Source organism: Anolis carolinensis, chromosome 4, assembly GCF_035594765.1.
Source record: "Anolis carolinensis isolate JA03-04 chromosome 4, rAnoCar3.1.pri, whole genome shotgun sequence".
Lineage (NCBI taxonomy): Eukaryota > Metazoa > Chordata > Lepidosauria > Squamata > Dactyloidae > Anolis > Anolis carolinensis.
In genome coordinates, this window is record NC_085844.1 from 40871110 (window position 1) to 40898214 (window position 27105).

The following is a 27105-nucleotide window of genomic DNA, read 5'->3' on the forward strand; positions in this document are numbered from 1 at the left end:
ACCAGCAAAACTATAATATACTGATGTATCTTTCAGCTGTATTTCTCATTAATGTAAAAGCTTTAAAAATGTAGTAGCTCATTCCTGTGTGTTTACTCAGAAGTAAACATAACAGACCGGGACTTGCCATTGCAACAATATAGATAGATAGTATCTTAGCATTGAACTTCAAGCCTGTACCCAGTTCACTTCAAGGTTCCATTGAATGCAGCTCATTTTATTTCTCAGTAGACAAGATATTAAGTTGTTGAGATCCTAGCAAGTGAAAAAGAGGGAATGATGAATTGCTGCAACATTGTTCTACCAAATTCACTCTTGAGATGTACAGTATACTGATTCTATTATGAATATAGATAAAGAACAGAAAACAAAATCATTCACCCTTGTAGAATGAATTATGTCCTAGTTAATTTGCCAAGCACACTATTGAACAGAAGAACTTTCTAAAATACAGGGTATTTCAACTAGATGGAATAGTGGCCATTACTTGGAAAACCTCAAGTGTCTACTCTTCTCCTAACTAATTTGCAGTCCTCAATGGTTACTGAAATTAAAGGAATTATGTACAACTGGTTCTTACATTGCCTTAACCCAGTGGTTCTCAACCTGTGGGTCCCCAGAAGTTTTCACCTTCAACTCCCGAAATCCTAACAACTGGTAAACTGGCTGGGATTTCTGGGAGTTGTAGGCCAAAACAACTGGGGACCCACAGGTTGAGAACTGCTGCCTTAACCAGTTCCTTTATTTAATTATTGGGGAAAAACTTTTGAGATCACATCTGCTTTATTTGCACAATAGATGCTTTAGGGGTGTCATATTCCAGTTCTTCAAAATGGACCACTGCTATAATTAATAAGAAGAGAAAAACCATGTAAAGTAGACATATAAATTCATAATAGACAAATAAGATAACAATAATAATATCTTGCCATACACTGGTACTTCTGCTTTTAAAATCAGATTTCTTTCTCTTTATTTTAGAAAAAAAACCCCTAAGATCCATGAAAATACCATACAAAGCCCTGGGGGGTAACTGTCAAGTGAGTGAATGTTCTTCTGTATTTTGCCCCATAGCAAGACCTCTGCACTTGAAAAAAAAAATAGAGTTTGATATCAAGCATGCCAAGAATCAAGGTAATACCCTACTATCTGGATGATATAGCAACTTTACCTTATCTGTTACAATACTTACATGAGTCGATGGTACATGATCAGTTAAATGTACAGGAGAGGTGCTATAAATAACACATATGCCGGCTCCACGGCCAAAAATTAGAAGCACATTGTTTTGGAGGCAAACCCTCTTGGAATCAACCTGATTTTCTCAAATGTAGGTGCAATCCAAATTACAATATTGCAGTTAGCGTATAGCATGTTGTTGGGGGTAAACAAAAGGCTAAATAGTGTTAAAAGTATTGGAATATATGGATTCTATTGGGCAGAAGTTTGACCAGTTAAATATTTGTCTTCATGTATTCATTTGGGTGTTTGTACATATCAAAGAGACACATTATGACCATTTTCTTCTACCTGCATATTTTAAATTGTAAACTTTACAACAAAAAATGAAGGAAACCTACGCATTCTTAATTACCTTGGCATGTAAGGATATACAGTCACTTCTGTCAATGACTCAGCTGGTTTCAACCCCTCCTCCTCCTTTTGTTTTGTAATTAAATTTTTCAGATGTTGATACAAGACAGTTTGAATGTACAGTGTATTAACTGTGTAATAAGTTCTGTGATTTAGAAGTCTTTTCTTGCTGAAAGATCTGTGTGAATAGGTCTCATTGCAGATACTAAAGGAATTTTTAAAAGAAAGCAGTTCATGCTGAAGCCTGTTCTGAACGTAGTTTAATTCCTGTAAACATCTTTCTTGAGACAAATCAGTGCATTTTAGCCATGTCTGTACCTGTTCAGAGATATGCTCCTGAAAGCTTTCAGTACTTGCTTCAATATTTGTCATAGAAACAGTAAGAATACGGTTTCAAAATACATTGCATTTTTGCCTCATTCAAAGCTACTGAAAATGCACCAGTTAAGAGATAGTATGAAAGTTAGGGAGTTGAAAAAAATATTAATTTTAAAAATCATTAATTTGTATTACTGACAAACTTTTACAGAATTATTTCATTGGACTTTTTTTTTTTTTTTAGGAAAAAAATCAGTATTTTTTCAAGGTAAAGAAAATTAGCTATTACAGTAGACTTTCAATTAACCAGCACTCACAGGGATTTCTGGATGCTGGATAAATGTAGTTTTTGGTTGCTTGGGGTTACTATTAAAATAGGCCTAACTAATATTATATTCCATACTATATCATAAACTATGTGTTGATTTAATACTAATATTGACATACAGGAATTCAAGAGCAAATTAAGACAAAGACAAATGTAACTTAATGGAACAGTTTTACTGTATTACAAAAACCCCTTTGTGAAAAAGTAGTATTAAGTCCTGAATTTTTGCTTTAAAGTTCTGTTACCTGAGTTCCAGTTAACTGAGAGTCTCCTGTATCTGGAAAATAAGCAGTTGATACAGAACTACAGATTTAGAAATACTTTGAAAGTGGGATTTACTGTAACTTTCCAAATGCTTTTATTGTGTTTCTATGTGCCAAGTGGCTCCATGCTTGCTCTGAATGTAGGACTGACTGTTGGGTAGAAGTAAGTTCTCCTGCAAAATTGCTTTTTTAAAAAGCTAAAATAAAAAATATGCTGTTATGTTTCTATACTTTTTCTATACTACACTTCAGTGTTTGCAGCTAGTGAAATCATTACATGTGGGGAGTTGACTTTACTTTGTCCTAACTGGATAATAGTAATTTTGTGGAATTACTCCACAGATTGAATAGATCTGTTTTGCATTTTGTGGGATTCTATTTTTTCCCTTCATGCTTTCATATCTCCAGAAAGTCACAGAATAAGTATAGAGTTTTGAAATGTGGTATTCTTAATAGATTACAGTTTTTAGAAAATCTGTTTTGATGCTTACCCAGTGCCCGGCTGGTCTTGTGCCTGGGCTTCAGCAACTAACTAAGCTGACTCCAGGCAAAACCAAAGTGATGCTGGCTGGGAATGTTGACTCCAAAAGTGGGCAATCAGCTGGTGACTGCAGAGGTTGGTCTAGCAAATGTATAACCTGCGTATGTGTTTGGACCTTGGCCTACTTCTTAATGCACAGATAATAGCAGTAACAAGGCCTACGTTTTCTCTCTCCCTAAGATAAAACAATTGTGGCCTTATCTGGAGAGAAGGGATTCAGTGTCCGTCAGCTATGGTTTTGAAATTCTGTAGCTGACTACTGCAGTACTGTATGTCACCCAGAAAAACTGCTCTTGTTGAACAGCTAAAAGAGTATTTAAAAGGTACTTCTGTGTGAGACTTAAAAAAAAAAACCCTGTTGGTTTAAAATGCACTAGCCTATTTCCTTGTGTTGCAAACTCTTCAGAATGCTTGAGAATTTTCCTGGAAAAAGACTTAAATCATATCTATGTTTATCATCATAGTCCACACACCATAATATCATAACATATTCTGTTAGCAAAGGTAGTTCCAACATACAACTAGAAATCCGCCCTATCCATTATAGGTTGATATATAGGTAAAGGTAAAGGTTTCCCCTGACGTTAAGTCCAGTCATGTCTGACTCTGGGGGTTGGTGCTCATCTCCATTTCTAAGCTGAAGAGCCGACGTTGTCCGTAGACATCTCCAAGATCATGTAGCCTGCATGACTGCATGGAGCGCTGTTACCTTCCCGCCGGAGCGGTACCTATTGATCTACTCACATTGGCATGTTTTCGAACTGCTAGGTTGGCAGGAGCTGGAGCTAACAGCAGCCACTCATGCTGCTCCCGGGATTTGAACTTGGGACCCTTCGGCCCGCAAGTTCAGCAGCTCAGAGCTTTAACGCACTTTGCCACCGGGGCTCCTTTTAGGTTGATTTATGGAGGTCTTCTATTTATAATCATACAGAAAGGAGATCTACTAATTTCAGTTGTGTGTACTCCCTGGTAAACTGATATTCGATTGTAATCCTACAATGCAGTTCTAGTAATCATACTTATTAGGTAATTAGTTCATTGGGAGCAATACACCTAATATTGAGTACTGTAAACAGGAATAATCGTTGTATTCCTTCAACTTGTTCCTGCATTAGGATGAGCCTAGGATAAACCTATCATGTGGTTTTCTTGGCAAGATCTGTTCAGGGGGATAAGAGAGAGTGACTGCCCAAGTGGGTTTCTATGGCCAAATAAGAATTTTAAACCTTGTTTCCAGAGTCATAGTACATAACATTCACAACAGGTTTACAGCATCAGAGGTTGTTCAGTTTAACTAATGGTCTCCAGATGTTATGAGTTTCAACTTTCAGACTTTTGGATTTTTAGTTTTTGGAAGATGAAGTTCATAACAACAGGATTACAAAAGATAGAGAATTGCTGTGTTAGGCATGGAATGGGGAAGGAACATACCTTTTGTGAAGAAGCATAATTGGAAGTCTTTAGAGCACATGTGTCCAATTCAAGACCCGTGGGTTAAATTCGGCCCACCATGTCATTTTATGTGCCCCCCCCCGAATGCTGATTTGTAACAGTTCCCATTACCCCCCAGTCCACATGGCAGATAATCAAAAGTGGTAGGTGTTGGCAGACCCAAACTGGGTAAAAACTAAAGAGCAGTGACCACTACATAAAGAATTATAGGTGGCCCTCAGTATCCATGGATTCAGTGGACCATTGAAGGCAATCATAAGGCTGATTCATCCCACTATGAAAGTGACCTTGACATCCCTACCTTAGAGGAACCAACTGAAATGGGAAACAATGGACAGAAGCAAAGGCAACATAAGGAAAGGAGAACCGGGACTTTAGAAGGCTATCAACTGAGCATTAGAGGGCCTACTGGGTAAAGTAACCAGGACTAGGACATTGTATTACTTATTTGATGTTCAATCTACTAGCAAAAAATAGAATTGAAGACTGTGACCTACTTATCTGAATGAGGCCAGAGGTTATTTCCTAAGCAGGTGAAGTAACCAACTTTGGAGTCTGTACTTGAAGCCTTTGGAATTGGGAGGGGAGAGGACCAGTGGAGTATCTTGTTGCATCTAAAAAGACTTAATTGTGTGTTATCAGTTTCAATAAACTCAGGAAATTTCTGCCAGTTGTCAGGATGCAGGTGCAGTATCACCCTGGAGTGGGACTAGGCCTGTTATACTTTCTTATCCCGGTTCTTCAAATGCTTTGCAATTATTCTTTTGATATTGCAAAACTATCTATTTTATTTTCTACTCCCAGAGACAACCAGTCTGCCTAGTACTAGATCCATATTATTCATTTCCTCAGAGTCTAATCCTTCAGGAACACCTTCCTACCTTGACAAATTGAAATATTCTGAAAATAATGCCTTCAAGTATAAGATGAACTTCAGTCTTGCTCAGGAAATCTGAGGAGTTGAGTCATTTTAGAAGAATATCTAATAAGTTAAATTGGCTAGTAGTACCGCAGTGTCCTGATCAAGGGAAATAAATAGAGCCAGTATTATTTGATTCCTTTTTTGGTTTGATTCATTGTTTTGGTTTCATATCATTCAATCCCAGTGAAAATTAGTATACAGAGTAGTGAACCCCAGTTGGCTAAAACAGTAGGAGTAGTCATGTTTGGAAATGTGACCACTTAAAGATAATAAGATTATGCCCATAACCAGTTGTCATTAAAGAAATGACAAAATTAGTTTGGAGGTGTTCTTGATACGGTAATTGTCAAATGTTCCCATGTCTAGTGGTAGAAAGGGAAGTATACTAGATATTTCTCAATGATTATATCTAGTGAAAACAGAAGTTGAAAAATATACTAGAGATCCCTTTGTGCTTGTGTTTACATTTGCCCTTGCTGCTGCTATCACATGTTTGTACACTCCAGCCATTTGATTATCAAAGTGTTAGCTCTTTTAAGAAGTGCTCTGTTCATTGCACTTGAATATTTTAGTAGTTGGGTTTACATTCAGAAATTTGACAGCTTCTTTATGTATTCTGCAAGAAGAATTTTTATGAGGCAAACACTTTTTTTCTTGTTTGAAAGATCTGACTTGCACAAAGGAATACCAGTTGATGTTTAGAATTAATTCACAGTTGTAAAGCTCAATAATATGTTTGCATGATACCATTAAAAAACCTAAACTTATTCCCATACAGAGATTATTATGAACTACATTAATTTCAGTAATCTCTTGGTGTAAACCTTACTCATTTCAGCAAGACATGTTTTGCTGAAACCCAGTGGAATAACACATGTATCATTTTCTCTTAGTTTTTCTAGAACTGGATTCTTCTGCTTATGCCAATCATGCTGGTAGTACTCCTATTAGTATTTATGTCTGGTATGCTACAAATTTAAAACATATATTTTCTAATTTCTAAAATTCTGTTTCTCTTCCCAACATTTCAAATGGAATGGAATTTTTATCACTCATATTGATCACTCAAAGTCTTGGTAGAGTGCCGTTGCAGATACGTTTTATATGGAGATATATGATCTTCCAACGTAATAATAATCTAATTTGATATATCATCACACCGATTTTAAGACTCCTAGAGTGTAAAAGGATTATTTACTGTGAAAGAGTTAAATATATTTCCATTTTTAACTAGGAAATATATTTTCTGTATTTTGAAGTGAAAACAAATCACACTTCGATTCTAATAGTTTGAAGAGATACATTTTCAAAATAAGGAAGCACATCTCTTGTTGGATACATTTTCAAAATAAGGAACCACATCTCTTGTTGGATGTAATCATTTGTTTTTTTTTCTGGAAATAAGGAAGCACATCTCTTGTTGGATGTAATCATTTGTTTTTCTTTCTTTCTGGAAATCAATTTATAGAAGGTTTTTGATGTATATCAATAGGTATTTGATATAGTCAACTAGCACAATCCAGGAAGAGTCCCAGAATAATAATAATTCATTGGTGACATCAGAGACAAACAAATAGTTGGTTAGTCTGGTCATTTACATACTTTTCAAAGAATCTCATTTAGCATAGATTTACAGGAAGAAGATAAATACATTGATAGAACCAAAAAAAAGCAGGGAAATCTGAAACAGTACATGGTAGAATAGCATAAAAACACTGGAGATAAAACACATTGTTAAAAAGAATGTGAGAAGAATGAGATCTTTGCCTGAAAACAAAAGATACCAGAGTAGATACCAGATGGACCTCCTTCAGAAACCTATTCCAGACTGATTCAATCACTTCCAAGAAGGTTTCTCCCTGGAGTCTGTCTGCTCGTTTGTCACAGAGTTGTAAGTGGAAGAGGTCTTCTAAATATTACCTGACCTCATGGATTGGCTAAAATGGAGACGGGGCATAGCTTTGTAACATATAATTGTATGTAATATTTGAGTCTAATAATGTTTATGTAGATCTGGCCCAACCAGCATACCTGTGACATTGGCATCCGTAGTTTTACTAACCTGCATCCTACAAAATATGTCCTCTCTATGAATGTTCTAGAACCTCCAGACATTTCTCTTGATATGCTTCTCCTAGAAATTATCATGGAGTTACATTGGAGGACCTAGCAAATTTCTAGAGAAGATACACCTAAAAAGATAAAAAACGTAATAGAAAAACAGAAATACAGAGCAATGCATCAAGATACTCCCTACATTAGTTATCTACAGGATATGCATTGTAATGCAGTTTAGTTGTCTGTGAATAAAAGCACAGCTTCAGTTGCAGAATAGAGACAAAATGTCTTTACATTTAACTGTAACCAACTGAGGGGTGGGGAGCACTTAACGGTGTGACCAGATGTTTCATCTACATTTTCAAGACAGTTGTATTATTTTCATGTCTGTTATGGAGACATGCAAGCAATACAAGCAAAAATGCTTGTACTATTTTGTGCAGGCATTTTCTGGGTCAGTACAGAAGCTAAGAGTATTTAAATACTATGTTTACTATGCAGAGTCCTACCTTTTTAAATATTATTAAAAGCCTCCAGATAGCCATCATTACATTTTAAACTTACACTCAGAGTTTTAACTGCCTGGATTCTTTGCTGTTGTTTGTAAATATTGGATGGGTATTCATCTTTTCCATTTAAGTCAGGACTCTCAAAGTAGCTAAATACAGTTATTTTTGAAAATTCATTGCTATTTTCATAATTGATCTAAAAGCCATGTTCTAGGATAAGGTGGCCAATATATCATTCCATTATCTTTCTGGTTTGCATGGTAAAACATCCTATACATTATATTTTATTTTTCCATTCTTAACCATTAGTGTTGCTATTACTATAAGATAAACTACCCCTCATTGTATCCCATTGTTCTGTTTTGTGATCCCTGTGGGTTTTATTTTTCTATAAACAATATTTGCAAGTCCTCCTTTTGCACTGCTCTGCATAACACAAAAAAAGTATGGTGAGATGGTTGGAATTCCTTCAATTTGTCTCTTGTATACATTTCTTTCATCTGTTGCCAGTTATGCTGACTCTACAACTTAGGCGCCTATATTTGGAATAATTTGCTTTTCCAATTACAGAGAATCAAATTTTATTTTTATTTTTGTTTGGGCTTTTTGTTGTTTTTTTTGCAAAGAGTGCCCATGCTGCTTTGAAAGTGTCCTCATAGTACTATTCATAGAACTGGTTAATTGTCCAAATTGTGAAAAGTTGAAGGAACCACTTGCGCCTCCCATTATTTTACTTTTCAGTGTGCATTTTCACTTTTCTTTGATGAGTAATACATTCAAATGCATTTTGTTCACTTTTTTTTGTTGCTCACGATATGTTCTACCTTGGTGTCCTATACAGAGCTAGCTTTTCCATTTCATGTTGCCTGTTTTGATAAAGTCAATTAGCTGATCAATAAAAATTGTTTCGATTAAAGTTTCCTCATTCCATCATTGTTTGATGTATTTTGTATAAACAAGTTGAATCTGCTCACATTCTCCTGCCCAAAATACTTCTGGTAACAGAAGGAGGTATATTAGGACTGAATTTTTTGTCAGGAGTTTGTTTTAAGTGTAAATACAGCAATTTTAACTTTATATTTTCACCTCTGCAACACTATTTTAACTGTTGTGCAGTTTAACCAGTGTTTGTTTCCAATTTTGATGTTGGAGTTATTTCAGAAGGTCATATATATCCAGGCAAACAGTGAAACACTTGCTAGTGTTCTGCCTTGCCCCAGCTGTCTCATGGTGCTAAAATTTTACCCTCTTTAAATAGACAAACCTTCTGTGCATCCACTGCCACTGGAAAATGAAATGTGGCTTTGACTTAATAAAGCACCACTTTGTTAGACAAATCCAGCCATGGAGATTCTAGGCATTCTGCCTTATGTGAGCTGTTTAACCTTGTTTAAGGTGGTAAAAGAAAGCATATATAAGTACCTGCCTGATCCTCATGATATTGATAATGTAAATGTATTCATATTGTGCTCTGGATACTTCTGCCTGATGATTAAATGTGTAGGCTTGAAGATTGGCAATATTCTGAACTGGTAGTTTCAAAAATTATGGTCCTGGGACCATGGGCGAGGAGTGGGTACCTTGTTTTCCGGAAGACTAGCAAAAGCTGAATCTGTCAGGACCCAGGCTGCAGAGCACCAATAACCATGCACAGAGACCAGAATCTATCTAATATCTTTATTAAAGGAATATATAAAGTCAATAAAAACAAGTGAAGAATATAGTTCAGAAGTAGACCTTTCAGGAAAGGTCAAATATAGTCCAGGAAATCAATGTCCAATATGAGATATTAGAGTCCAGAGTTATAATCCATTAACCGAAACACACACTTGCTGAGCAAGTGTGGGGAAATGACAGGGTCCTTTAGTCCAATGGAGCTTGACAACAAGGCTGGAAAACAAACTAGATTCTTGGCAAACAAGACTTGATACGAGGCAACAAGAAGCAAAAAGCAAGAACAAGGTTTGTGGCGAGGTCCGATGAACAAGGCAGGCTTGGAACTAGAACAAGGTCCGTGGCAAGGTCCTGGAAACAAGGAACTGGAGTAGCGTAGTCCACACACGATCTCACTCCTGAAGCTGACAAATTGACTCCGCCAGGATCTCCTTGCGGGTAAACACCTATATAGGATCTTGTTTTCCCGCCAAGGAACACTTTCCCTGGGGAACAAGAAGTGAAACCCAGACTGTGTCCAGATGCATGACTCCTTAAGATTTCCCAAGGGAAACAGGCTTAATCAGCTAATTGTCTGGCAGCGATTCTGGCGCTTTGGCGATTCGCCTCCCTAGTGCCTCTATCTCGATTATAATTATCCTTACGAGAGAACGGGGGAGAATTCTGCCCAAGGCTTGTTTGGCTGACTTCTTGAGGGCAAACATCCTGCAGGTGCAGGGGCTCCAATTCTGGCTGAATCGGTGGGAAACCCAAGTTCTCCTCTTCGTCTGCCACAATAGTACTAGGAACAGGACTACATGGCCCATGAGACATCACAGAATCTGCTTTTACCTTGAAGCCCTTGTGTGTTGATGCATATGATAGGAAAGAAATGTTTCTAAATAAAAAGTACTCTAAGTTTGTGTAAACTGTGTCAGAAAGACACTTGTCAATGAAATTACCAATACTTGGGTCACCCATAGCATAGTTAAAGCACAACACAATTGGTTGTAAGTCAATTATTAGTCTAGGTCCTCACATATAATCTATGTCATGTTTGGAAAAAACTGAGTTACTTATACCTGTGCAAGACTCATACCTTACTGCCTGGCACAGTAAGTTATATTCAATCTTAAATTATCTTTTTACTTTCTGAATTTGTATGTGTGTGAAAATCTTATGGCTAGAAATACACTGTTCTCCCTAAACAGAATTGTCTTTTTGAAAACTTTGTTGTGGTATAGTATTGCAGAGTAATGTTCTTCTCTATATAGTATATAGGATTCTAGCAATGAAAAAAGATCTGTGGAGATGCACAAATATATATAATTTATATCAGTATTTCTCGGCTTCCTTCCAGTTGTTAATCTCAACTAAAATTCATCGAATCTGTGGAAATTACATAAGTGTTAGTTTTCCATGTTTGCATTGATTCAGTTATATATTTTAGTTGAGACGAGCAACTGAAGTTTAAATCTACTATGAAAATTTTACAACTATATCTTAGTCCAAGCTCTAATACATCAGAGTATTCTTGCAAAAAATAACATCAATGGAAGATAGAACTGAGCTTGAATCTGATTCTTCCCAACAGTTAATACTTCCTCTGTTTTGCACAAATAGGGTTGTCATTACTAGAGTTACAACACAAGTGAGCCCCCCCCCCACTGAAAACATAGTAAACAGAACTTCTGAACTTAAAAGAAAACAAATAACAAAGTCCACTGGATGTGTCTGTGTACATTTTTGTTAACTACTTAGTTGCTTTCAAATATACGGTAAAGAATGGGGAAGGATTTTCTGAATTTAACAGGCTTTTATAGCTACTAACATTGTTTAGTTTTTAAAGGATATCAGGGACCTGAATACAATATTTTATAGTTTTTCACTAAGTCTTTTTTAAATAACAGAAGTCATAGAAATTTGAATGAATGAATGAAGCTTTATTTATATCCCACCCATTCTCCCAAAGGGACTTGGAGCGGCTTAAAACAAAACAATGACATAAATAATAATAAAACACCTAACAAGTCAATCAATTTAAATCACCAAAAATAAAACCAAGTCATAATAAATAAGATGGAATGTAACTCAAAAATTTACTTTAAAGGAAACATTAAGCAGGCTTTATATATCCAGCCTACTACTCTGCATATTTACTAAAAGGGCAATCTGAAATTAAGAAGACATTCCTAAATTTTTGGATATAAGTTTTCATCCTTCATATATTCTGGTTTTTTTAAAATATATATATATATATAATTTAATTTTTAAAAACCCAACAGATTACATTGCACAATGTGTCTTGTGTTATTTGGAAGTGGGAAACCCTATCTCCAGCTTTTGTAGCAGCAAGGAGCACTCAGCAGCTTGGTTCATCAGGGAGTGGAATGCCCACTACATAATGTTTACTCGAATATATGTAGTGAAGTTGCCCCTTTACTTTTTCTTGGAGTGGAGAGGGACAGAAGGGTCTCTTGTTAAACACTGTCTCCTCCCCTATGTAGGTTTTTTTGTGGTCATTTCATTTATTGGTCTTGTTTTGTAGACTTATATGCCACCATTTTCTTTATGACACTTGGTGATTCATACGCAGTGTGGGCAACTTTACAGAATGCTAAGGAGAACATTTTGACATTAAAGCAAAGGCCTTACTAGTATGATTATTAGGAGAATACCTCTATCAAGCCCCACCCCTTCACTTCAGAAAAGAATTATCTTTAAGTTTTTGAGATCTCCAGATGTCTTTATCAGGTAAGGATGTAGAAAACAAAAAAAACCCAGTGCCCCCATTGTGCCTTCACTTATCATGGAGGCAGAGGACTACAGGAAAGGAAATTCCACCTGAACATTAAGAACTTCCTGGCTGTGAGAGCTGTTCAACAGTGGAACTCTCTGTCCTGGAGTATGGTGGAGGCTCCTTCTTTGGAGGCTTTTAAACAGAGGATAGATGACCATCAGTTGGGGGTGCTTTGAATGCAATTTTCCTACTTCTTGGCAGAAGGTTGGACTGGATGGCCCACGAGGTCTCTTCCAACACTTATGATTCTATGATTCTACGAGTCAGAAGATACTCAAAGGCAGCACTGCCTGGTGATAAACTGATATTATCTTGCACCAGGGAATGTTACTGTGTTTGCTAAGAACGAAGAATTAGGAGGTTCCGTTATTGTGAATTATTATCAACTGTAAACTAAAGCTTGTTTTCATTCTATTCAAAACTAGGACAAGATATGAGTAGCATAGGTGCTATAAAATGGATTCATATTCTATTGCATTAAAATATATACACAATATAGTTGGTTAGTGTAGACCTTCAAAGTGAGCTAAAAGGATACTATGATGATTGAATCTCTCAAAATAACAGATAGTACTTTATGGCTTATATGTTGCTGGTGTAGGGCTCTATACTTAAATAATGTATTTTATATGTGTGTGTCATGAAAGAAAAGTCTTAAGACCAGATGTTCCAATATAGTATCAAAATGCATCAATAATATAGTAATTACTATGTTAAAGGCTTATGTTAAAGCCTCATTATTGTGTTAAACCTAATCTTAAGGCCTTTGTGGGGGTGGAGATTGAGTTTAATGCTATGAAAAGAAAGAGGGTCATTTTCAGTAGCAAGAAAATTGCTTTGGTCCCCATTCTTGTTCTCAGACTCAGTGAGTGATACTGGGTCCTGGAACTGTCCTTATCACAACATTCATTGGATATTATTTATTTCAGGTTTCCCTGCTAATTCTGTTGCATGTTTGTTTTATTTTAGGTTTTAGAAGCTCTTAGTTGTTATTATATTTAAAATGTGATCATCATAAGAGAAGTCTTGTAGATTAAAGTTATCCTCACTACTAGACTCCCAGGATTGTCTTCCTGTATCGTTAGCAATGGTCCTTTGAGCATTATGCCACTACATTTTTATATGTGTTATGATTAACTTAGGGGGAAGTCTCAGACTCATACATTGTCTTTCTCCCTTCACACCTGGACTTTCTAGATGTCTTGCAAACATATGTGACATAAAGAAGCAAGCAAGCAAGGTTGGGCAGGAGATGGAAGAGGCAATGGGCAAGACTTGTCCTTGGCAATATAATAACAGTATTATAACTGAATGGGCTCAGTATTTTTCTTAACCACAATTTCTGCTTGTGGTCCCATGTTCCCTGTTATTGATTGATCATTGAAAGGCTAAATGAGGCATGACTAGAAGTCTATTTGGAGCCTTTAGCCATGCCGCAGCTTCACCAAAGATTGATACTGGGTAGTTATTTCTCTTGCATCTCCTCACTAATTTCCTCATCTCCTATTTGCTGATGTTCTATTCTATCAGCAATGCATTGTGAAAGCTATTTATTTTCTGTTCTATTGGCATTTAACCATGCTAGTACCTCTTATCTGGGCTCTTTATTTACATTATTTCTGCTTCCATTATTTTCCATTGCTTCTCCTGCTATATTGCTGTTACAGTGTCTTAGATCTACATCCGCTGTGAACTTGACATCTGTCTGCAGATCGGTACCATTGTCTAGCCAGCATGCTTTCATTTTGTACATGCTTCTTTAATTTTTACTTCCCAAGTGGATTACTTTGCATTTGTCCTTGTGGAAGCTCATATTATTTCTCACTGCCTTTCTGTTCTTGAATATTAGATCTGCCTCAGCGGTGTTCACTATTCCTCCCATGTTCATATCATCTGCAAATTTAATCAGTGTGCTTGCCACCGTTTCCTCTGGATAAGAAATAAATATTGGGGGGGGGGGGGTGCTAAAAAGCAAGTGGCTTGCATAAATAAAATAAATGTGACAGTTAATATTGCTACTCAGTCCATACGTCAGTTTTCCGTGCTTCAGGATTGCAGGGGTATCACAGTTAATAACCCTCTCCTATTTAATATAAAGTGTACTGTAATATTGAAATACAACAAACAATACTACTTTTTATTTTCTTAAAGGCATTGACTGTTTTTCCCCCCTCTTTTTCATGATATTCCCCTGCATTAAAATTGTCCTCAACGAGACGTAAATCACAGCTTCAAAAAGCTGTAATCTTTTTTACATTTATTCCTGGTACCTAGCAGTTCAGAATATTTTTCATTTCCTGAAAAAGTTGGTGCCTTTGATGCAGTACCTGGCAATTATCACAACCTGTTGTAGAGCTATGAAGCGCAAAAGATCAGAGGCTGAACTACAGATTGAGACATCTCTTCTTTGAATCTCTTTATTTTCCATAGACTTCTTTTCTGGATTTAAGTAAAGCACATTCTATCAGCCACCCCATCTGCAGTATAATAACACTGAGCAATCTCATTGTGAGGAGTGCAACAGATTACACTGGCCAACATACATTTGGTGACTCAAATGTTAGACCTGTTTCTGGATAAATGTGACCTGCTGATTTCAAAAATGGCACAATTTTTTCCCTATCAGCTCTAGTTTTTGAGATACAAAACATATGCCATCTACTCGCACTAATTGCTATCTACTCGCCCATAGGAAACTGTCATAACCATGTCTAAGAAACTAGAGCTAAAGCAGTCTATCCAACGCAATTTTCTGAATCAGCGCCCCAACTAACCCCAGGAATAGGCCTAAAAATTAAGACGCCAAGAAAAAAATTATACTGCTATGCATATCCAGTAGTTTCACCACTTAAATGTTTTAAATCTGTACAACTGTTAACTATTAAACTAGTATCTCATTGTCTTCATTGGTACTACATAATTCTATTTAGAAAATCATATAAATTGTTTTCCTCTTCAAGAACACTGTGGAGCTGCTGTACAATTTTGTGGAGGTGTTGCTCCACAGCAGTGATTCCCAACCTTTTTATACCAGGGCCCACTTTGACCAGGGCCCACTTTGACCAGGGCCCACTTTGACTAGGGATCACTTTGACCAGGGGCCACTTTGACCAGGGACTACTCTCCAATATTAGTACCAAAAGGGTTACGAATTGGTTTTTGGTCAACTTTAGATTTGATTTGATTATTTGGGATGCTGATTTAGAAAATCACATTGGATAGACCACATCAGCTCTAATTTCTGATAAGAAACATATGCCATCCAATTGTCGCTATCTGCTTGCCCACACAAAACCATATTTAATAACCTAGAGCTGTTGTGGTCTATCCAGTGCAATGGTCAGCTCTGCGGAAAGGAGCAGAAATAACATTTATAAAATAAAGAGAAAGGAGGTTCGTGGACCGGATTTTCGTTCTTGTGACCCACTGCTGGGCTGCGACCCACAGGTTGGGAACCACTGCTGTACAGCAAGTTTTATCCCACTTCCCAGTACACATAAATTGAACTTATTTTTTTTCAAAATGGTACACAAGCAATATGACAATACAATTTCAACTTTATTTGGCTCAAAGAAATTTCAAATGAAGCATTTCTACTAAGAAAATAATTCTATATTTCAAGCTACATGGGCCTATTGCGCATCTTTTTCTGCAGTGGAACTGATCTAAATGAATCACATTGCTTACAACATGATTGATTGATCGATGGGTATAAATTATCCTACTGGCAGAGATGAAAAATTAAGCTGCTTCTATTTGATTTTCCAATCTTTTGTCAAGAGTCTGGGAGGTTATAGGAAAGATCAGAGATTATGGTATTGGAGTTCTCCGTCTGAAAGTACACATTTCTCTAAACCAGTGGTTCCCAACCTTTGGTCCTCCAGGTGTTTTGGACTCCAGCTCCCACAATTCCTAACAGCTGATCAGATGACTGGGATTTGTAGGAGTTGATGTCCAAAACGCCTGCAGGGCCAAAGGTTGGGGACCACTGCTCTAAACCATTACTTTATAGTGCTATAGTGATCACCACTTCAACAATACTGTCTTTCTTCAGTTCTAAGATATACTTTCCCCCCACTATGAACATCTTAAAAAATGGGGAGTGTCTTAGAATCGTGGCTCTATCTATCTATCTGTTGGAACTTTGTGTGTCTTACAAACAATGGCATCTTAGAATCAAAGAAATATGGCAATACCTTTAAAAAAAACCCTTACCATTTGCGTGCAGATTTTCATTTACATGGCTTTCTAACATTATAAAGCCTCAACATCAGCAAATTTTTGTATTCCAGGAAAGTTGTCCACTAAGTTGATCTCACCTCTTGTGCTTCAGCCTTGAAAAAGGACAAAAAGTGAATGATTGAACACCTTTTGCAAAGACTGTCCATACTCCTGATTTCAAAGAAAACTTAATGTGAACTATTCATTATAATGGGGAAATATCGTGGATAAAACTAAAAATAGTGCATTGTATTTGCTAGGTATGGAAAGGTAGCAAATTTACACAGAAAAAAAATAATACCATCAACTTTAAATTGTGGCTGAAAACCTAGAATACAGAAATCAAATAATCACTTATGCTTGTTAAATATCATTCATAATATAGTTTTCATTCTATATTAATTGTTTATAGCTAGGGTATATGCAATATTTGGAAGACAGAGCATTGGAATGCTTTCACGGATGTTGTTTTCCTTCAGAGAGACAGATCGTGTTGGCACTTTACTCTGCAAAAATGTTTAAGTGGGTTTTTAGGATAGATGCCCTCCTTAATAGCAGTGGAGAAGGGGGAGGGAAGTCTATTATCATAATGCTGTGCTAATGTAGGTTCTGAGTCATGTGACTGCAGAAAAAGCTATTATCTCAATGAAAAGGAAACTGCTTTTTAGAGCAGCAGTAGAACAGAAGCAGGAGGAATTTTCGAGTGCTCCACCATGCTGGATTGTCTATTTGATCAGCAGCTAGAAAAGGATTAGTTGTGGCTAGTTTATCAGCTGTCATTAGAAGCAGATGAGAGAGAAGATAAGCTGCTATGTGCGCACATCCTCACTCAGCATGTGTTTTAGTTTACATCAAGACAATGTTGCTTTAAGTTAATGCAGGGCAGATATTCTAATGCGTTTTCCGCTCATTTCTGCTTGCTTTAATAAAACAGTCAGCATGCAGGGTGTGGATTTTATTTATACTACAGGCTGAAGATAAAAGGAGAAACTGATGAGATTTCATATTGAGCTGCAGTCTGTGGAAGATTACAAGGTGTGTTTTCCAAGGTGCAATGACTTCATATTTGGTATGTTCGTTTTCTCTCTCTCACTGCAATGTAGAAGATGCAGAGCATGACAATTGAGTAACAGCATTCCTTAGCAAATAGAGAAAGGCTTTCTACGTGTGTGCTTGTTAGGTTTCTTCTTCTTTTTCTACTGATAACCTTGCAGATTCCTTGTTAACAGTTGAACTGGAAGCTAAATGAATTCATTCATAGTTGATAGTAGAAAATGTCAAAGCTAAGCATTTTTGAAGCCCAGCCATACAATCTAAGCATTGTTTATATGATAAGTTGTATTTTTTTTCAGTAGAAAACGGAGCTCAAGGATATGTATTCTTGCATTGCTGTAATTACAATTCAGTATCTTACGGTTTTTAAATGGCTAATTTTTATGTATAGATCTAAGGAGAAATGAATGTGCATTTTTGTTTTGTTTCATGCTTGCTGCCCTGGGGCTTTAAATAGGTCAAATACTGTAGTAGTAAACACAATTGCATGTAATAACTTCATTTTCTAATCCTCAGAGCACACGTCTTTGTGGTTGTGTATGGACAAGGGCGTTCAGTTAAACTTCATACTGTGTATTTGTCAGTTGTTGTACATTCTGATTTATTTATCCATGTTGGCAATTCTTACCTTTCTCTTAACCTTGAAGATAGAAATGTGTAGAAATCTCAGCTTGATAGATATTGATGGGTTCGCTGTGTTAGTTAATCTACTGTTTCTTTAACAATGAATATAGGCTATAGTTCTATGTCCACACTTTTCTGTTAAGCACCATTGAACTCAGTGGGACTTACTTTTGAGTAGCCTGTACTGTAAGCCTTTTCATCACACAAATATTGAAGGGTGGGCGTTGTCAAGTTCTCTTCTGCGCTGACACTGTTTTATATTTCCTTTCTTTGAATCGTAGTAATAATCTTGCCCACAAATTCATTGTATTCATGCATGATTTATATTTTCAAATGCAACTAAACCCAACTTTTACAGTCTCCCCTCCTACCTTTAAGTTAAGGGCAGGGACAAAGCCATTACTGTAATGCAAATAAGCACTTTGTCAGTTATCCTGGATATATAATATTGAGGAGGCAGTGATAGCTACTCTAATGCTTAGCATCTTTTTAATTATTGATTAGCATACAGGCAGAAAATGCTCTTACTTAAGACTTCAGTGAAGGTGGGATATATGTCAGGGAGGCTCTTTCTGAGTGAGAGGAATAATGATAAAAGCATCAATATAATATATTGGAAGATAACTAGCAGAAGACTGGTTTTATTTGCATAGCTATTAAACTTGGGCTATGCAACAAATAAATAACATACAAAATAAATTAAAATTCCATCACATTGAACATCTAGTGTTGTTTTGGTGTTCCAATTTAGTGGTTTTGGGAAATGGTGGTACCAAATTTCCAAACTGAGATTAGCAGAAGGGTTCCCATGGGACAGGGTTCTTTATCAAGGATCCATAAACCTCCAAGGTGGTGCATGGATGGGTTTGAAAGGATCCAGGCACAAAATTCCCTTTTCTTCCTTTTTCCTCCTTCAGTTCCTATAAAGGTGATCCATATCTGTCCATATTGTCAAAGGGGTCTATAAATCTCAAAAAGCTGAAGAGCCACTGCCTCAGATAATAAAAGGAGCAATATTATATTAACTTTTAATATGCTCTGTTCCCAGATTTCATGACAGATTTATGTTGCATCTTTAACTATGAATAAATTTATAGAACAAACCTGAACAAAAAGATAAATGTATCCAGATATTGCTATGTTAGGAAAATGGTGGTTCTTCAGAGAACAACTTGGTGCTTATTGTGCATTTCCTGTAAAATATCCTTGACTACTCAGTCTCCTTGTGACTATAACATGTTCATGAAAATAACTGCTATGAATGTAGTCATACTTGTTTTAGCTATATTCCCATTCTCTAGTGTGGAATATTGTTATATATGTTTGCATGCACACATGTAAAATGGTGGCATAAATAGTTTATTGTTAAATCATCTAATGTGAAGTCCTTTCCTTTAGAAATGTTCAACCAAAGGCTTACCCCCCCCCCTTTGTTCACTTTAAATGGGCTTTCCACACTCTTAGCATACTCAAAATTTATTTATTTATTTATTTCAATCATTTATACCCTGCCCTTCTCACCCGGGGGGACAAAATGGGGAAACACCTGGATGTCTCTGAACATATCATCGTTGCTCTTGTAAGATTTCAATATTTTGTGAGCTTGAAGAAATTGTTGCAAGTTTAGCAAGGGCTTGGATAACTATATAGGTGAGAGTAGACAGGATTCTAGTTTTCTATAATAACAACAATGTGCTGAGGGTCATCTAGGGTGAGAGAAAGAAAAGACTCAGTTTAGTCCTGTGCATGCCCATTCTGGAAACAGAGTTGTACACATATGAGGGGCAGCTTTATTATAAACACACAAAGTATTATTCAAATGGCTAATTGGAAAATTCTGAAATCTTTATTCTACCCTTCTCCTTTACGAAGTTAATTTTGTAAAGATTCTTCTTCAAGTGGTGACAAATTAAGCTCCTCCTCTGTATTTCTTTTATTGGCATGGTAGTTCTGTTGGCTAAACAATGATACCCAAAACGATCGAACAACAAAATTTTACCGATTGTAATATTCTCCTACAGCGCACCTCTCCACAGTTCCTGAGTATCCCTAGTCTTGCAAAGCAACCTTTTGGTCAATGTAGGTGACACTGGAGGGAGGGAAAACATATAAAAATTGCATCCTTCATTTCAGTAGCAGAACTTCTCTGATGAATTAGAAATCTCAAGTGTATGAAAGGAACTCTGTCTGTTAGAGACAAAGGTTGGATCATATCGGGCGTCAGAAATGAAAAGTTGCCTATTGTTCTGATTCACTTCCTGTTTTTTTAACCTTTATTCTTCTGTAAAGCAACACTTCAAAAGTTTTACTAATACAATTCTCTGTATATATGTGCACCTTGGTGTTTTATGTAAGTTCCATTTAATACTTGGGGACTGATTTCTAGGGACATAATATATTCACTACTTATTTATGAATTTGTTGCTAACTACTGTCAAGGTGACCTCAAATTGTGGTGACAGTGTGAATGAGAAATGTCCAAGTTACCTTATCACCAACAGCCCTTCTCAGGTCATGCAGACTCAGGGCCACAACTTCCTAGAATGATCCTACTGTAATAAAGGCCTTTCTCTTTTCCTGATGCCTTCTACCTTTCCAAGCATGGTGGTCTTTTCCAGTGAGTCATGACTTCTCTTTAAATGTCCAAATTACAGCAATCTTAGTTTAGGCATTTTCATGTCTAAGGAGAGTTGCGGCTTGATTTGCTGTAGGGGCTATTTATTTGCCTTTTTTAGCAGTCCATGGAATCCTAGAACTCTTTTCCATTAGCACATTTCAGATTGGTTGATTTTCTTCCTACTAGCTTTCTCCACTGTCCTACTTTCACTACCATACATAGAAATTGGAAATATGATAGCATGGTCAATCCTAACTGTAGTATTCAAAAATATATCTTTACATTTCAGGATCTTGTCCCGAATGCTGTGTGAATTTGTGACTATTATGGCTATATATGAATTGCAGCATTTGCATTAAAATGCACATCAGGAGAAACTGAGAAAAAATCTGTCCCCTGTCATAGCTATTTCACAAGTAAATGCAGCTAATTATATGGGGTGATAGTGATAAATTGTCCTGCACACATGCATATATCTGTGTTGTAGATACAGTACAAAACTATCCTCATGCACACCTAGGTTGTAAACTTTTTCTGTAACACAATAGAGTTTGTTCTTACTCCTGACCTTTAAGTAGAAAAGACAACTTGTTCTTAACTATCAACTACTTACAACTCTAGTTACAGAAGGCCTTCCTGTATATCATCACACTCCTGTTGATACATTATGCTGTCTTAATTATTTGTTGAGACACCTTTTTTGGAATGATAATGGTGGTAGGTAGAGCACAGAGAAAATTTTCTCTTTCTCCAAATAAAAATGTCCTGATGGTTTCTGAGTAGTTTGAAGCCAGCAAACTAACTTACTCCCATGACAGAAATGGCTTTTACCTTCTTAAAGATAAGAAAGTAGACTCTGTGCAATGGGGTGCTGATGAGGAAATATATTGATATACTGTATAGTGGCACTGAATTATGCCAGATTGTAAGCCGCCCTGAGTCCCTTCAGGTGAGAAGGGCGGCATATAAATGATGGAAATAAATAAAATAAATACAAGGGACTTAAATTGTAAAGTTGTGTTCAGCTTCTGCAGAATAGCTAATTTGATTCATTAACTTTGTCCACTTGTTATATGGTTTTGGTCTTAGTCCTATCATTCTAAAGTGTAAAGTACATGTGTAGCTTTATAAATGTAATATGCATTTTTAACATGCAAGACTTTTTAGTTTTTCTTCTTCTTGGTGTTTATTAGAATGTCTGTTATAAAAATTAAATTTATGAAATACAGGTAAGAGGTGTACAGTGGGTATACAATTCTGAACTTACTGTGGAAATGAAAAACTTTGGATAATAGTGAATCTTAGTAATAGTAGTGTTTATGTCCCGCTTCTTCACGGGGGCTTCCGGTGACGCAGCGTGTTAAAGCACTGAGCTGCTGAACTTGCAGACCGAAAGGCCACAGGTTTGAATGTGGGGAGTGAGCACCCGCTGTTAGCCCCAGCTTCTGCCAACCTAGCAATTGGAAAACATGCAAATGTGAGTAGATCAATAGGTACCGCTCCGGTGGGAAAGTAACAGTGCTCCATGCAGTCATGCTGGCCACATGACCTTGGAGGTGTCTACGGACAATGACAGCTCTTCGGCTTAGAAATGGGGATGAGCACCAACCCCCAGAGTCGGGCTGAACTAGACTTAATGTCAGGGAAAAACCTTTACCTTACCTTCTTCTCTCAAAGCAGCTAACACTAGAAATCATTTTGAAATGAATGACTTTTGCCAGACATTACCATAGAGTCAAATTGGAGGACCTCAAGTTTCTCAGGAGGTATCCTCTAGGAATTTGCTGTGTTCTCCAGATTGCATCTAAGGTAATTCCTTGCAGAAGCACACAATTGAATGCTTGGAGGACTTAGAAGATACCTCAAGAGGGTGTATTTTGTCAGATATGAGTAGATGAAATCACAGGTCTTGTGGGCACAGGGGCTGTACTGTATAGAAAATTGCTGTGTGTAAGGATGCAGTTAAATTCATACCACTAAATAAGTGAATTCAGTTGGAGTAAATTGTGCTGTCACATGATTACTTCACCATATGTTGTGTTTGCTAATCAACCCACATTTATTATGCTACTTTTCAACATATTTTCAGTACAAGTAGCTTCTGTGTATGTTATGTACCTTGTTTCTGGACAGCATGCGAAGCAGGAAAAGTGTGAAGTAGTGTTGAGTGAGCTCTCACTGGAGTTTAGACACTGTTAAAGGCTACGAAAGCAAGAAGCAACAATTTGGTAACACACTGATGGCAGTGCCAGAAATACAGGCCTACACATGTTTGTGGGTTGAAGATTAAAAGACAGAGTATGTCTACATAGACAAAGCACATGCCAAGGTCAACCTCTGGGTATTTATTTGAAAGATATGGGTACTGATAATGGGTGTAAGGTATGTAAGTGGAGGTTGCGAAACAGCTCTAATGGATAGAAGAACAATCGCACTGTGATTAGGATCTTGATTGGTCTGCAGAAGGATTCTTAGATGCTACTGTAAACAGCATTTGCAGGCTTCTCAGGGCACTCAAAGAATAGGATTGATTAATTTTTTTCTGAAAATCTTTTTAATGGTTAGAAACAGTCATAGCCACATTGCCAAACCATGACATTTTGAAGACTTGGAGCAGCTTCTCTGATAAAGAATGTTTATAAACATTGTCTGTATCTCCAAAATGCATGCTGTTTTAGAGTTCTTGAAACAATATGACTACAATACTGGTGAGTTAATGGGAAAATATTAGAGGAGAAAAATATTTTTTTCTTTAAAAAATAACTAGTTTTCCCTGAAAAGTCATGAATCTGCATTGATGGTCTCTGGTGTTTGTGATTACAGAATCTTTTCCCAAGGAAACCTAATTCTCACAGAAGTATTAAGTCCATGCTCAGGGTGCAGCACTTCAGATTGCATGTTGAAGTTCACAAAACAATGTTTTTCATGCCAAACTTTCCTTCTGTGAAGAGAAAATCAAGTATCATGATAAAAGGATATAGCCTAATATTTGTCCAGCATACTTTATTTTCATCACATAACTTCACTCCAGATAAAGGTTTATGTCCATATTAAGAGCTAAATAAAGGAGGAAGATCCACTGGGGTTAACCATGTGAAAAATCTGTTGTATTCAATAGCCTTTGACAGGTGGATATGCAGGCACTAGAAGAAAAGAAATTATGCCAGTGGCAGGCATTCCCGTGGTGTCCATGGAAATAAGACTGATAAACACCAATTCATTGCCACAATACTTGCACAGCATGCACACCAACACATACATCCAGTTAGGACCAGCATCTGCATCTATATCAGCAGTCTCTCATTCTACCTTATGTGCAAATGGTGAGAAGAGATGGCAATTCTGCAAGACATACATGTTGACAGAGGGTAAAACACCAATTAGCTTCACTTAAGATCATGTTCATGCCAAATGTTCATGCCTCATTGCCAAGGGATCTGGAAATGCAATGCTTTTGAAGCCAAGCAGAGGAAATAGCTATGTCATCTACACAGCTAAGAAAGTGTCCCAGATTCTGCTAGTGAATGCAGTGCCCCTGATATAAAGAGGATTCTATGAAGAGAAGGACCACCAGGAAAAAGTTTCCAAAGGAAGTTTGAGCTTGTGATTATGCAGCTTCAGTGGAAGTAGACTTAAGTCTAGGAAAACCCATGCTACCAATTTCCTTCTTTCAGTTAGTCTCAAAGGTACATGCCTTTGCATACTGGTATTGCAGACTAACATCGTACAGTCTTTGGATATGAGTCATTGTGTCATTCAGGAACTCAAAGCATCCACCACTCAGTGCAAAACTGTAGACAAAGTGCACCAATACTTTTGTTGTGTGTTCATATTGTATGACCCACAGGACAGCACTTTGTCCTGTCCAGTAACTCCCTGCAATATATACTGCCATTCTTGCCTCTTCTTTACATTTGTATGTAGTTGAGATAATGAGAACAAAGACCTGGTGTGGCAGCTGGTGCCTGTGTGCCACTCGCCTGTAGTGCTGTGAGAGACCTTCTTTCATATCTTGTCTTCTCATAGGTCCCTGCATGGCTTTGGGCTTTCAGCCTCTGTTTTTGTTTTTGCGAGGCACAAGTAGGTATTCGGTAGAATTAAGGCTATAGAGCAGTGGCTCTCAATCTGGGGGTCCCCAGATGTTTTGGCCTTCAACTTCCAGAAATCCTAACAACTGGTAAACTGGCTGGTATTTCTGAAAGTTGTAGGCCAAAGCACCTGGGGACCCACAGGATGAGAACCACTGATTTAGAGAGAGCAATGCAACACTTGTTGAATAGAGTCTGTTGAATGAGAAAGTGATGTTGGCAGATTCAATAGAATTAGTGAATATCATGGATAGTGTGAATGAAGGTTTGCTGAGTGATGGCTCGACTATGGAACTAGAGTCTAGCCAGGAACAGCAACTCCCTCAGCCACATCCAGAAGGTATGACTACTGAGCCTCCTGGCCAAACACAAGATGCTTTGGTTGAGCAGGCTAAGGAAGAGTTAAATGTTCTTTCCTTTGTGGAACTCAGGAAAAAAGGGCTCAGCTGAGTAGATCAGTAAGGCTTGCTGAGAAGAGGGCTGGCAACAAGGATCACCCATGAAAGTGCATTTAAGGGACTGGTGTGTATTACCTGATTGTTGGCCGCAACTTCAGTATCCATGCCAAGACTTTGGACCATTGAACCCTCATGCGCTCTTGGAATCTTGGACTGCTCTTGGACATCGGCTCTGGATTCATGGAATCAATCTTGTTGCTTGGATTACTAGTAATTGGCTCTTGACCCGGGACTGGACGTTTGGCTTTCCCCCCTGCTTGTTCACCTGACTATTTGACATTTTTGTGAACTATCTGATTTGACTTGAGACTGTTGAACACTTTGGTTTGTCATTAGACAGTGTGCATGAAGTAGGGTAAACAGATTTTAACTTTTTTCTTGGTGATATATTCTCCTTCTCCCAACTATGAGAAATTTGGTTCTGTATGGTAGATGTGGAATGGTGCTGAAATGTATGTGCACATTAAGACTGACGTTGAGTGCTGGTGGAAGGAAAATGGTTTCGATCCAGTTCAGTAATGTAGACTTATCAATGTGGAGACAGCTAATGATGGATGGGTTGTAGATGGCAGCAGTAGATTTCTAAGTAGGCAACATGTCATTGCTCAGGGTGGTTCCCTAAAACATACTAGTGTATTTTGGCATTTACAAAAATGAAATAGCAATACTTACATTTTAAATGCTGTTTTGTCCTGATTTTAAAATTTCCAAGAACTAATAGCTTTATTTATTTATTTATTTATTGCCTCACTTTTCTCCCCATGAAACTTAAGGTGGCTAACAACCACATAATCTGGTCGCAATTTTTGAAAAAGGGAATACATTTGAAGTACAGTGTGGATTTAAGGTTAAAATAAAGTTTAAATGTAATAAATACAATTAAAATTACATTTAATACCCAGAATCTCACCCACCACCTCCCCAGCTTGCCCCTCGTCCTTTCCCAAATACCTGCTAGCATAAAAAGATGCAGATTTAAGATTCATATTATCAAAATATTTTAAAATGTTTGTGTTTGTAGCCTTCCATAGTTTTTTTTTTTAAAAATCTGACATTAGATGCTATATCAGCTGTTTTTTAAATGATGAGATAACCAAAAGGTAAGATTTTTTAAGTCTAGGTTAAAACTATGGATGAAAAATTAAATCACAATACATGCATTTCTTTGCCAGGTTAGTCATATGTATATCTCTATGTTATCTGAAGTTTAATAATGAGAGAGAAGGCGAAGACTCATTGGCTGTTCCTGGGTTCTGGTTGTTAAACAAGCAATGTCTTTTATTTAGTTACTTATGCAATACCTTGTAACTCATCTTTGGAATGGTTGTGGCAAAAATGTATTTCATTTTTAAAAAATATGGTGCACATTCATTTCTTCTTCGTGGTGCTTCTGTGGAAATCGCACATATGGGATTTTCTCTGCGCCTGCGCAGTGTTCCGGAACCTTCTAGAATCTCTAAATGAAACATTTTGGCAGCAAGCCCCGCCCACTCTCCCCAATAGAGTATATAGTTCTTTTTCTCCGCCGCTCAGCAGCAGTTAGGAACCTTGAGTATCTCAAACTTCATTTTTGGCCTACTGGTTTGACCTGGACTGTTTTTTGGACA

General features: G+C 37.1%; 1 protein-coding gene across 8 annotated transcripts in view; it reads left to right on the plus strand.

Annotated features, from left to right (window-relative positions):
- Positions 1 to 27105, plus strand: part of ncoa2 (nuclear receptor coactivator 2) — a 162810-nt gene that overhangs the window by 65029 nt on the left and 70676 nt on the right. For 2 of the 8 annotated variants that reach the window (XM_062980269.1, XM_062980270.1), the window contains exon 3: positions 982 to 1134. The exons of 5 other annotated variants lie outside the window; for them this stretch is intronic. The gene's annotated coding sequence lies outside the window, so the exon portion shown is untranslated. Of the gene's footprint in view, positions 1 to 981; positions 1135 to 17289; positions 17728 to 27105 lie in introns of those variants that run through there. One more of the 8 variants, XM_062980272.1, reaches the window with a different exon arrangement.